Source organism: Moschus berezovskii, chromosome 5 (assembly GCF_049115385.1).
Source record: "Moschus berezovskii isolate FMDL1 chromosome 5, NW_MosBer_1.0, whole genome shotgun sequence".
Lineage (NCBI taxonomy): Eukaryota > Metazoa > Chordata > Mammalia > Artiodactyla > Moschidae > Moschus > Moschus berezovskii.
The window spans coordinates 103,386,558-103,399,798 of record NC_142464.1 but is presented as its reverse complement, the minus strand read 5'-3'; positions in this window follow the sequence as shown (position 1 = coordinate 103,399,798).

Here is a 13,241-nt window from a genome sequence, read left to right as displayed (position 1 = left end):
ATCACCTCACATCAGTTAAAATGGCCATCATCAAAAAAATCTACAAACAATAAATGCTGGAGAGGGTGTAAAGAAAAAGGAACTCTCCTACTTACTCTGTTGGTGGGAGAGTAAATTGATATACGATGGAGATCAGTATGGAGATTTCTTAAAAACTAAAAATGAACTATACCATATGATCCAGCAATCCCACTCCTGGGCATATTTCTGGAGAGGACCATAATTCAAAAAGATACATGCACCCCAATGCTCATTGCAGTACTCTTTACGATAGCCAGAACATCGAAGCAACCAAAATGCCCATCAACAGAGGAATGGATAAAGAAGATGTGGGGTGTGTGTGTGTATAGATAGATAGATAGATATAGATATATGAATATTAGCCAGCCATTAAGAGAACGGAATAATGCCACTTATAGCAACATGGATGGACCCAGAGATTACCATACTAAGTGAGGTAAGTTAGAGAAAACCAAATATCTATCACTCATATATGGAATCTAAAAAAATGATCCAAATGACCTTATTTACAGAACAGAAAGAGACTTATAGACTTAGAGGATGAACTTATGGTTACCGGGTGAAAGGGTTACAGAGAGGGATAGACAGGGATTTGGGGACTGATATATACATACTGCTATATTTAAAATAGATAATCAATAAGGACCTACTGTATAGCACAGAGAATTCTGCTCAGTATTCCTTGAAAATCTAAATGGGAAAGAAATTTGAAAAAGAACAGACACATGGATATGTATAACCGAATCACTTTGCTGTAGGACGGAAACACAACATTGCTAATCAACTATATTACAATATTTTAAAAAGAAAAACAAGTTTTAAAAATATTTCAAAGCTTCTTGAATAAGTAAGAATGTGGTTTGTCCTTCAAGGCCTTTCTCAATGTGGTCCAGAGAGTTTTCTTTATGTTGCTTTCCTTCATTCCATTGTATGAACACTCCCATGCAGTTCAGACTATACATACATTTTATTTCAGCTAAAAATTTGCTAATGTTGTCAGTAAATGTTATTGGAGCAGGAATTATCACTGGACAATATAAAAATGAAAGATACCACCTACACCTTCAAATTCTTCACTTTCCTAAAGCCACTGTATCAGTCAGTATTCTTCAGTTACTAGAAACAGAAACTGAGTCTGCAACACTTGATAGAAACAAATAATCTTATTGAAAGGATATGGAGCACCTTATAGAGTCCAAGGAAAAGCTGGAAAAAATAAACAATTGAAACAAAACACCAGACTCAAAATAAGAACCAAGGTAGGTCCTAAGTCATAGGAACTAAAAGATAGTATCTTCAGGGTTCTAATACCAGGAAGAGTCAACATCCACAATTTTTCATCGTTAAGTCACTCTTCTTTTCAAGAGTCAAATCCCAGGGAAATGACGAATCATGAAACTAGCCTGGCATGCATGCCCGCCCCTTCCTTAGCTAGGGGACGCTGGTATTCAGAGAAGGAAAAACAACTCCTAAAACACATTTGGGGTATTCTTAGAAGAGAAAATGCCAGCAAATTTGGAAAACTCAGCAGTGGCCACAGGACTGGAAAAGGTCAGTCTTCATTCCAATCCCAAAGAAAGGGAATGCCAAAGAATGCTCAAACTACCGCACAATTGCACTCATCTCATACGCTAGTAAAGTCATGCTCAAAATTCTCCAAGCCAGGCTTCAGCAGTACGTGAACCGTGAACTTCCAGATGTTCAAGCATGTTTTAGAAAAGGCAGAGGAACCAGAGATCAAATTGCCAACATCTGCTGCATCATCCAAAAAGCAAGAGAGTTCCAGAAAAAAAAATCTTTTTTCTGCTTTATTGACTATGTCAAAGTCTTTGATTGTGTGGATCATCACAAACTGGAAAATTTTGAAAGAAATGGGAATCCCAGACCACCTGACCTGCCTCTTGAGAAACCTGTATGCAGGTCAGGAAGCAACAGTTAGAACTGGACATGGAACAACAGACTGCTTCTAAATAGGAAAAGGAGTACGTCAAGGCTGTATATCGTCACCCTGCTTATTAAGTTATATGCAGAGTACATCAAGAGAAGTGCTGGGCTGGAAGAAGCACAAGCTGGAATAAAGATTGCCGGGAGAAATATCAATAACCTCAGATATGCAGATAAAACCACCTTTATGGCAGAAAGTGAAGAAGAACTAAAGAGCCTCTTGATGAAAGTGAAAGAGGAGAGGGAAAAGTTGGCTTAAAGAAAACATTCAGAAAACTAAGATCAAGGCATCTGGTCCCCATCACTTCATGGCAAATAGATGGGGAAGCAGTGGAAATAGTGTCAGACTTTATTTTGGGGGGCTCCAAAATCACTGCAGATCGTGATTGCAGCCATGAAATTAAAAGACGCTTACTCCTTGGAAGGAAAGTTATGACCAACCTAGATAGCATATTAAAAAGCAGAGATATTACTTTGCCAACAAAGATCCATCTTGTCAAGTCTATGGTTTTTCCAGTGGTCAGGTATGGATGGGAGAGTTGGACTATAAAGAAAGCTGAGCACTGAAGAATTGATGCATTTGAACTGTGGTATTGGAGAAGACTCTTGAGAGTCCCTTGGACTGCAAGGAGATCCAGCCAGTCCATTCTAAAGGAGATCAATCCTGGGTGCTCATTGGAAAGACTGATGCTAAAACTGAAACTGCAATACTTTGGCCACCTCATGCGACGAGTTGACTCACTGGAAGACTCTGATGCTGGGAAAGGTTGGGGGCGGGAGGAGAAGGGGACGACAGAGGATGAGATGGTTGGATGGCATCACCAACTCAATGGAGATGAGTTTGAGTCAACTCTGGGAGTTGGTGATGGACAGGGAGGCCTGGTGTGCTGTGGTCCATGAGGTTGTGAAGAGTCAGACATGACTGAGGGACTGAACTGATAGAAGAGAAAAAGATATGCTGGGAAAGCAAAAGCTATTTCTATCCACTCTAAACATAATAGCCTATATTTATATAATTCTTTATAAATTGAGCAGTTCTGACATCCCAAATCTCATATAATTCTCACTGTTTGGACTCAAAAATAAATTCAGCCTCAATCCAGGATTCATTCACTCTTACCTTCATTGCCCATTCTTTCCTCCTATCTTTATTTCCTTGATCTTCATTTCATTTGCTAAGAACTAACCTCTTTTTCATGGGAAATAGATGGAAAAACAGTGGAAACAGTGTCAGACTTTATTTTTTTGGGCTCCAAAATCACTGCAGATGCTGATTGCAGCCAGGAAATTAAAAGACACTTACTCCTTGGAAGGAAAGTTATGACCAACCTAGATAGCATATTAAAAAGCAGAGACATTACTTTGCCAACAAAGGTCCGTCTAGTCAAGGCTATGGTTTTTCCAGTGGTCATGTATGGATGTGAGAGTTGGACTGTGAAGAAAGCTGATCGCCGAAGAACTGATGCTTTTGAACTGTGGTGCTGGAGAAGACTCTTGAGAGTCCCGTGGACTGCAAGGAGATCCAACCAGTCCATTCTAAAGGAGATCAATCCTGGGTGTTCATTGGAAGGACTGATGCTAAAGCTTAAACTCCAATACTTTGGCCACCTCACGGGAAGAGTTGACTCACTTGAAAAGAGTCTGATACTGGGAGGGATTGGGGGCAGGAGGAGAAGGGGATGACGGAGAATGAGGTGGCTGGATGGCATCACCGACTCGATGGACATGAGTTTGAGTGAACTCCGGGAGTTGGTGATGGACAGGGAGGCCTGGCGTGCTGTGATTCATGGGGTCGCAGAGAGTCGGACACGACTGAGCGACTGAACTGAACTGAACTGAACCTCTTTTTAGGTACAGTTCAAGCCTTAGTGTCTCCCTGGAGCCTTTTCAAGTTGCCCTAGATTTCTATCCTCACTTCTTTCCAGGAACTTCCACAGAAGTTTTTATACCTGACTTAGCATTGTCTTCTTGCATTGTAATCTGTGTATTTTTATGTAAATGGTCTAACTCGCCAAGAAAATGACTCAGCTGTAGCCTGTATTGCACCTTGAGAACTTCTCAGTGTATCCCAAGTTGAAAAAGGTCTATGCATATTCACTGGTACTGGCTGTCTGAGAGGAAACAGATGTATCTGAAGGAACATATCTTTTATGTCTTTTCTCCTCTTCCATGGAACCCTTATCTCCCACCTGATAGCACCTAAGATTTGGTTTAGTCAGGAAGGCCAGGAGTATTTCATGTTACCTGAGAAGTCCTGGGTTATCTCCTCTAAGACCTTGCTGGCTAACATCCTGGAGAGTGATGTGGTTCTGAGATAAGCAGATATAAAACAGATTTACCACACATTTTGACGTTTATTAACTCATTCAATCATGTAATTTATCCAAGATACTCTCTTAGGCACACAGAGAGGCTCAGAAGCTCAGGCCAGCACTGGGTTCTCAGAGCCAAGACTGGTCATCATTGCAAAGTGATGGCCTGGAGTTGAGACAGCGACAGTGTCACCTTCTAATCTACTATGTAATTAACTTAGTTATTATATTTGTGCTTAATTGTCTGTCACTCCAAATAGAACATACACTCCTCAAAATCAGAGGTTTTTACAGCTTGTTCCCTGATGTGTAGCCCGAGTCTCTATAACAGCATCTGGTACAAAGCAGGTGCTCAACACATATTTGTTGAAAGAGTGAACGGATGAGAAATCCAAAAGAACATCCTAAAGTTCAGTAAACTCAGCAACTACAAAGATGGTCTACAGCATCAAGCCCATATGGAGAAGACACGAACAGGTGAGGCCAGGAGTGTTTATGTGAGATCTTGGAACCAAGAGGCAGGGTGCAGTTTTTAGGGCCTCTGGTCTTATTCATCATGGACATGGATAAGGGACATTGAGCTAACTGACAAAATCAATAGCATTTTTTTTAAAAAGATTTTTTTTTTTAATGTGGACCATTTTTAAAGTTTTTATTGAATTTGTTACAATATTGCTTCTGTTGCTTCTGTTCTGGTTTTCTGGTCGTGAGGCATGTGGGATCATAGCTCCCCAACCAGGGATCAAACCCACACCTCCTGCACTGGAAGGTGAAGTCAACCTAGACCACCAGGGAAGTCTCCAGTAGCAACTGTTCTGAGTTAACAGAGAAGACATTATTGTTCTCCTTTCTAGATGGGGAAATGAAGGAGTCATACTTTCCAGGTTACACAGCAAGCAAATTGCAGGGGGAAATCAACAACCCAGGATTTAGGCAAAATTCAGTTCAATTCAGACAAACATTGAAAAGAACCAGTTACACAAATGTTATAACTCTGGTTCCATCACTCAGTCACTCACTCACTATATGACCCAATGCCAGTTATACATTAGAGTATAAACCTCAATTTCTCAATTGTCACATGAGAGTAATGGCAGTACATATCTCCTAGATCTGTTGGGAAAATTAAATAAGAAAATTTATGCAAAGTATTTGGCTCAGTGCCTAGCCAAGTATGGAAGTATGGAAATAACATGCATTATGATTGTAATCATCATCACTGGTATTTCAAATATTTATTGAGAACCTATCAATACTATAAAGGATGAGAAAAAAGTGAAAGTTGCTCAATTGTGTCCTACTCTTTGCAACCCTATGGACTATACAGTCCATAGAATTCTCCAGGCCAGAACCCAGGTCCCCTGCATTGCAAGTGGATTCTTTACCAGCTGAGCCACAAGTGAAGCCCAAGAATACTGGAGTGGGGAGCCTATCCCTTCCCCAGCAGATCTTCCTAACCCAGGAATCAAATTGGGGTCTCCTGCATTGCAGGCAGATTCTTTACCAACTGAACTATCAGGGAATACTAAGGATATAAATATCAAGAGGATGTAATTTTCAGCTTTCAAGTATCTGACAGTCTAGATCTCAAGCAGAGATCTCAAGTCTAGATCTCAGTCCAGATCTCAAGCAGAGATCTCAAGTATTGATCTCAGTCCAGATCTCAAGCAGAGATCTAGAACTCATTAAAAACAATGAGATATAAATAGTAGTGATAAGACCAAAATATTCCAATCCCAAAGAAAGGCAATTCCAAAGAAAGCTCAAACTACCGCACAATTGCACTCATCTCACACGCTAGTAAAATCATGCTCAAAATTCTCCAAGCCAGGCTTCAGCAATACGTGAACCGTGAACTTCCAGATGTTCAAGCTGGTTTTAGAAAAGGCAGAGGAACCAGAGATCAAATTGCCAACATCTGCTGCATCATCCAAAAAGCAAGAGAGTTCCAGAAAAACATCTATTTCTGCTTTATTGACTATGCCAAAGCCTTTGACTGTATGGATCACAATAAACTGTGGAAAATTCTGAAAGAGATGGGAATACCAGACCACCTGACCTGCCTCTTGAGAAACTTATATGCAGGTCAGGAAGCAACAGTTAGAACTGAACATGGAAAAACAGACTGGTTCCAAATAGGAAAAGGAGTACATCAAGGCTGTATATTGTCACCCTGCTTATTTAACTTATATGCAGAGTACATCATGAGGAATGCTGGGCTGGAAGAAGCACAAGCTGGAATCAAGATTGCTGGGAGAAATATCAATAACCTCAGATATGCAGATGACACCACCCTTACGGCAGAAAGTGAAGAAGAACTCAAAAGCCTCTTGATGAAAGTGAAAGAGGAGAGTGAAAAAGTTGGCTTAAAGCTCAATATTCAGAAAACTAAGATGATGGCATCTGGTCCCTTCATGGGAAATAGATGGGGAAACAGTGGAAACAGTGTCAGACTTTATTTTTGGGAGCTCCAAAATCACTGCGGATGGTGATTGCAGCCATGAAATTAAAAGATGCTTACTCCTTGGAAGGAAAGTTACGACGAACCTAGATAGCATATTAAAAAGCAGAGATATTACTTTGCCAACAAAGGTCCATCTAGTCAAGGCTATGGTTTTTCCCGTGGTCATGTATGGATGTGAGAGTTGGACTGTGAAGAAAGCTGATCGCCGAAGAATTGATGCTTTTGAAATGTGGTGATGGCGAAGACTCTTGAGAGTCCCTTGGACTGCAAGGAGATCCAACCAGTCCATCCTAAAGGAGACCAGTCCTGGGTGTTCATTGGAAGGACTGATACTAAAGCTGAAACTCCAATACTTTGGCCACCTCATGTGAAGTGCTGACTCATTGGAAAAGACCCTGATGCTGGGAGGGATTGAGGCAGGAGGAGAAGGGGATGACAGAGGATGAGATGGCTGGATGGCATCACCGACTCAAAGCACATGAGTTTGGGTGAACTCCGGGAGTTGGTGATGGACAGGGAGGCCTGGCGTGCTGCGATTCATGGGGTTGCAAAGAGTCGGACACGACTGAGCAACTGAACTGAACTGAAGACCAAAAAGCAACACAGGGAAAACACCACTATTATCCTGAGAGGTCCAGAAGGCTTCCTAGCAGAAATAACTGGAGAAACATCAAATAGGATTATCTAGGAGTTTTTCAGGCAAAGAAATATGAACAGGATATTATCATCCAAGAGAATGGTATGAACAAAGACATACACAGTGTGATTATAAGCAGTTTTTGAGAGATGGGGTTGATGAAATAGAAATGGGGTAATTCAGGACCTTGTATATTAGAAAATTTGAACTTTCTTCTTTTGGCAATGGGAATGAATAGGGTGTGTTTAAGAAATAATACAGTGTGGTCAGATGTCCATTGGCTAGTTCCCCAACAACTGATTAGAAGATGAATTTGAAGAGTACAAGAATAGAAATAGGGATTTCAGTTGAAGTGTTATTGCAAGAGTCCAAGTGGGAGACAATAAGGGACAAAATAAGGCAGTAGACTGGGAGATGTCAAAGAAAAATCCCTAGAACTGGTTAACTGGATAGGGTTCAGGTTGAAGCTGGTAGGGGAGATAGCCATGGGATGTCCAAGAAATGGAAACAAAAGAAAGGGAAGCTTCTGCCTGCCAGACATCTCTCTAGAAAAGTTTGCAGATAAATCAGTCCAGGATATCTGGTGAGACAAGAGTTCACTCTCAGCTGCTCTCATGGTGTCATATGCCTGTCTCTTTCTTCATAATGGCTGTGGATATGTTTTTGAGAACTTACAGCCTCCATTGACTCTTTCTGTCTTTTTAGTCAACTTTTGTACTTTAAATATATTCTCCTTATAAGCAAGAACACAAAGGAGCAAGATTTCCCAGCATAAGCAAGAAAATTGAAAGTCAATGTTTTAATTATTATAAAATGGATTAGATGCCCTAACTCTCAGTTTCTATCGCTGATAAATGGGAATAGAAAAATCAATGCCTTCCCTTCCTACAAACAATTGAGCAAGACATTGAAAGAATTTTAGCAAAAGACAGAAAAAGTAATAAAATACTCATTTTTAAACCTATCAAATGAATTGTCAAGGTGATTAAGCGTTGGTTTAAAGTCTCCTCTCCCTATACTGGAAGGTTCTTAAACATAATTAAATTAACAAGCATTTGCTAGTATCAAACAGAATGCCAGACTTACTGTAAATATAATATATTACTACAGCATATCCTCTTAAATCCTAAATCACCTAGCTTTGAGGATCTCCTCACTTTTACTAAAATCCTTTCCCTTCTCCTTTCCATTAGTTTTCAAACATCTCAATTTTATAATCCTTGTCCATAGTAAACTAGAACCCTAGTATATTTTCACAATTTGAGATTGTGATTGCACACTTAGATTTCAGGAGAATCTGCTATCTTTATGCAAACATCAAATACAAATTATAAATCAGTAAAACATGTATAAAAATCAATGTAACTTTGCAAAGTCTATAACTTATTCATTTTATGGTATACATGACAAAAGAGGAGCTGATTATATTTTCATTAAATGATGAGTTAAATATTATCTTACCCTCAGACAAAGTCTCTGTCTGGTAGACTGTCATTCCTAAAACGATACTCAACTTGTAGAAGAATTCACTTCCCTTTCTTATGATAGAATTCATTCAAATTCTTCATCTTCTGTCCCTACGACAAACATTTATCTTCCTCAGAAATCTTCATCATGAAACTATATACTGTGACAATTGTATGCAGGGACAGAACTTGGTCTCTATCTCTTCCAAATGATGAGGGATACAGATGAGACTATACACCAACTTGACAATGTGTATGTACTGTACAACAGTGAGCACTGGACAGAAGAAATCTACAGAAATCTCCGAGAGAATATTAGAATATTGCTGTTGTTCAATTGCTAAGTCATGTCCAGGACTTTGTGACCCCATGGACCACAGCACACCAGGCTCCCCTGTCCTTCACTATCTCCCGGAGTCTGCTCTGATTCATGTCCATTGAGTCAGTGATGCTATCTAACCACCTCATTGGAAAAGACTCTGATGTTGGGAAAGATTGAAGGCAAAGGAAGAAAAGGACAGCAGAGGATGAGTATTGGAATATAATTACTTAAAACTAGCAACAAAATTCTAAGTAACTATTATCTACCCTGAAGGTAGCTACTTACGGATTCTTTCAAACCATCAACAATTAGGCCCTGCAGTAGTATCAAGTATCCATCATAGGTCCTAGTTTTCAGTCTTTAGGAAATTAACATATAGCTTTTTCCTAGAAAGGTAAATAAAAGGGAAATAAACTATGTTAAGTTTCTTCTATGTACTGGGCTGCTGATTAAATACTGATTACTTCTATGTACTGGGCTGCTGATTAAATACTGATTAAATACTTTTATTGATATTACATAAAGCTGTGACCACTAGGAGAACAGTCATCTCAAATGTGTTGCTCAAGGCTGTATCTAGAGCTGAGTAGTGCCAAACACAGTAGATGTCCAATAACATTCATAGCTAAGATGGTTGGGTACTTATTATTTTCTGTGCACTGTTCTAAGCACTAATTCATTTGATTCTCACAACCATGCTCTACAGTAGGTATTGTATCCATTTTACAGATGAGAAAACTGAGGGTAAGAGAAGTTAAGTAACTTGCCCAAAGTCACATAGGTAGCAGAGCTGGGATGTAAACCGTCCCCCATATTTCCTCACTGTGTTAAACTTACCACATGAACAAATCAACATTGTTTCCTTCAGGAACTGGGGACTGTTTATATTGATATAGTTCTGAGATTGATGCAAATATACTTTTTCCAGAGTTGTGGCACTTATCTTCTGTTGCACAGATCAAGCAGTAAGTTTCCTCTCTTGCTTTGTAAATCCCAGGTAAAAGCTCTTTCTCCCGCACTTCACCTCTTGTTCTTCACAGCTCAGTACTAATCATCAGCCCATAATGCAGTGTAGAATTGCCAACACCATCCCGATGATGTAGTTATTTCCAATTGGCACTTGGGAGCAGTGAGGATAGGAGGCATTACTCATAGCCAAGAGTACAGATGTTTCTAATTGCTTTCCATTACCAAGAATAACAGCTGTTTACATCTATCAGCAAATAATTCACAAGAGCTCCAGACTATTAAGATAACACACCCCACCTGGTCACCATCACAAGTTGTCAAGGCCAAGATAGAGGCTGCCAGAAACCCCTTCTGCATCTCTGTTCATCAACTGACAGCATGTGTCACCTTCAGATATCCTTATGCTACCCAACAAGCTCTGGCTTCTTGGTGGCCTGACACATCAAATGGACATATGGATTCTTCATGGCTTTGCAGTAAATGTTTTATGGTTATCTTGCAGCCAAGGGCAGCTGACACGGAGGAGCAGGGGACTTGCAAATAGCCTGATGAAAGAATTTTTGCACTTTTTATTTTTTTTTCACAGAAGAGGAGGAAGTGTTATGCTTAGAGGAGTTTCGCAGCTGCAATGTACTTAACTTCCTTTAATGCGCCAACACATTGCATTGGGTGACAGATTATGCATTCAATAGCATCCCGGGGACCTGGTCAAATGCTTGGAAATAATACCCCCAAATGGACAGACAGTGTTAACAGTTCAGTGAACTTTATGACAGTTTTAATGGGCACAAAAGAATACAAATATTACAACACATCATAGATACTTGGAATTAAAAACACCAATAGTACCTCCTGCCAATGCAACATTGATCCCTACTACATGCAGTTTTGTTGTGTTTTTTTATTTCCTTTTCCAGCCTAGTTTAAAGTGACTCAGGGAATTGGTCTCTACTATTTTTTCTTTCCCATGGAGACTCTATCAGCGTCTCAATGCAACTTTGTTTCCAGCTACCTCTGAATTTATGTCTAAAATTGTCTTTCCATACATTCAAATATATATATTTTTAACCCGTGGGTTTTTCAACCTACAAAAATAAGAGTATTAGCTATTGAGTTGGCCAAAAAGTCCATTTGAGTTTTTCCATAAGATGTTGTGGAAAAACTCAACCAACTTTTAGGCCAACCCAATATTTAAAGCTACATGACACACAGGTGGCTCAGTGGTAAAGAATCTTCCTGCCAAGCAGGAGATGCGGGTTTGATTTCTGGGTCAGGAAGATGCCCTGGAGAAGGAAATGGCAAATCCACTCCAGTATTCTTACCTGAGAAATCCCATGCACAGTGAAGCCTAGTGGGTTACAGTCCATGGGGTCACAAAGAGCCAGACATGACTGAGCAACTAAACTACAACAGATTATCTACAAAACTATGTAAACTGAAAAATTTCCTTTTGGCTGTGATATTTTGTCTCTGGAGCTATTAATTCCTCCCTTCCTTGTATTTGTATGCCATTGTCCCATCACAAGGTGAAATCTCTGGAGTCTTTTGAAACTGGGATGGTTTCCAATTGCTTCGACCAACAGAATACGCCAGAAGTGATACTTGGCCAGTTCTGGGCCTCATTCTTAAGAGGACTGGCAGTTTCTGCTTCCCTTATCTTGAAACTCTTGCTCTGAGGGAAGTACCATGGAAGAACCCTTATGATCTCGAGATTACCATGCTGGAAGGAAGCCTAGGGTAGCTATGTGGAGGGGTTGTAAGGAGAGAAGATGCTAACAGCCTCCTCTAGTTTGTTCCAGACACCCCAGTGCAGGTGCCAGACACATGAGCAAATGAACAACTTGGACATGCCAGGACCTCAGCCATTCCAACCAGTTCTAGCTGTTTAAGCCATCCTGGTTAAGGCTCTAAACACCATGGAGTAGAGACAGACTGTCCTTGAATTACTGACCTACAGAATTATAAGCATAGTAATTTTTTACCATTTTACCATACAATACACCTGATTAGGGTCACCGGTTGGATGGCATCATCAACTCAAAGGACACGAGTTTGAGCAAACTCTGGGAGATACAGAAGGAAAGGGAGGCCTGGTATGCTGTAGTCCATGGGGTCACAAAAAGTCGGACACAACTCAGCGCCTGAACAACAACAACCGCCATACACTACCATGTGTAAAATAGATAGCCAGTGGGAATTTGCTGTATGACTCAGGGAGCTCAGGCTGGTGCTCTGTGATAGCCTAGAGGGGTGGGAGGGAGGTTCAAGAGGGAGGCAACACATGTATATCTATGGCTGATTCATACTGATGTATGGCAGAAACCAACAAAAAATTGTCAAGCAATTATCCTTCAATTAAAAATAAATAAAATATTTTAAAATGTTATGCAGCAGCTGGCAACTAGAAGTGGAACACAGGCCACTCCACTTTCCATGAATCTCTGATATTTCAACATCATGCCACAACACAGATGACACAACCTGTAAGACCGAAGTTCTTCTCTGAAATCATAGTTCATATAATAAATGTCACTGTAGTTCCTAACCAAAAGAAACAAAAAGAAGAAAGGTAAGTGCTCAAAATGCACCTTACTCCTTTTTCCATCGAATCCATGTATCACTCCGCTGTCAGTGAGGGCTTTATTCTACTATTTGGCCCATAAAATAAGCAGTTCTGTATTTTAGGTTTCTGCCACCACATGGGTTATCAATTCAAATCACTGCACTTCACTTTCCAATCTAAATATATATCCAACAGGCTGGACTGAATTAGAATAAAATCATCACTTCTTTCCAGGAAAGTTGGTTCTTTTAATAAAGCGCCAACAAATTTTGGAAACTGTACAGATTCTCTTTTGACAACATCAGTTATAAGTCTGTAGTTGCTATTAGGAAAAGTCCTAGTTTTGAAGCCTTAGGAAGTGCTTGTACTGCTTACAGAGATGTTACTTTTACAATACAGATGTGTATATATAGCAAAAATTATATACTTAAGTGTGTATATACACAGATATATGTATACATAAAACTTGGTGAGGAATAGTATAATATATGTTAAAAAATGGACTGCATTCTTCCAGTCACTTTATATCTGCTTAACGGTCAT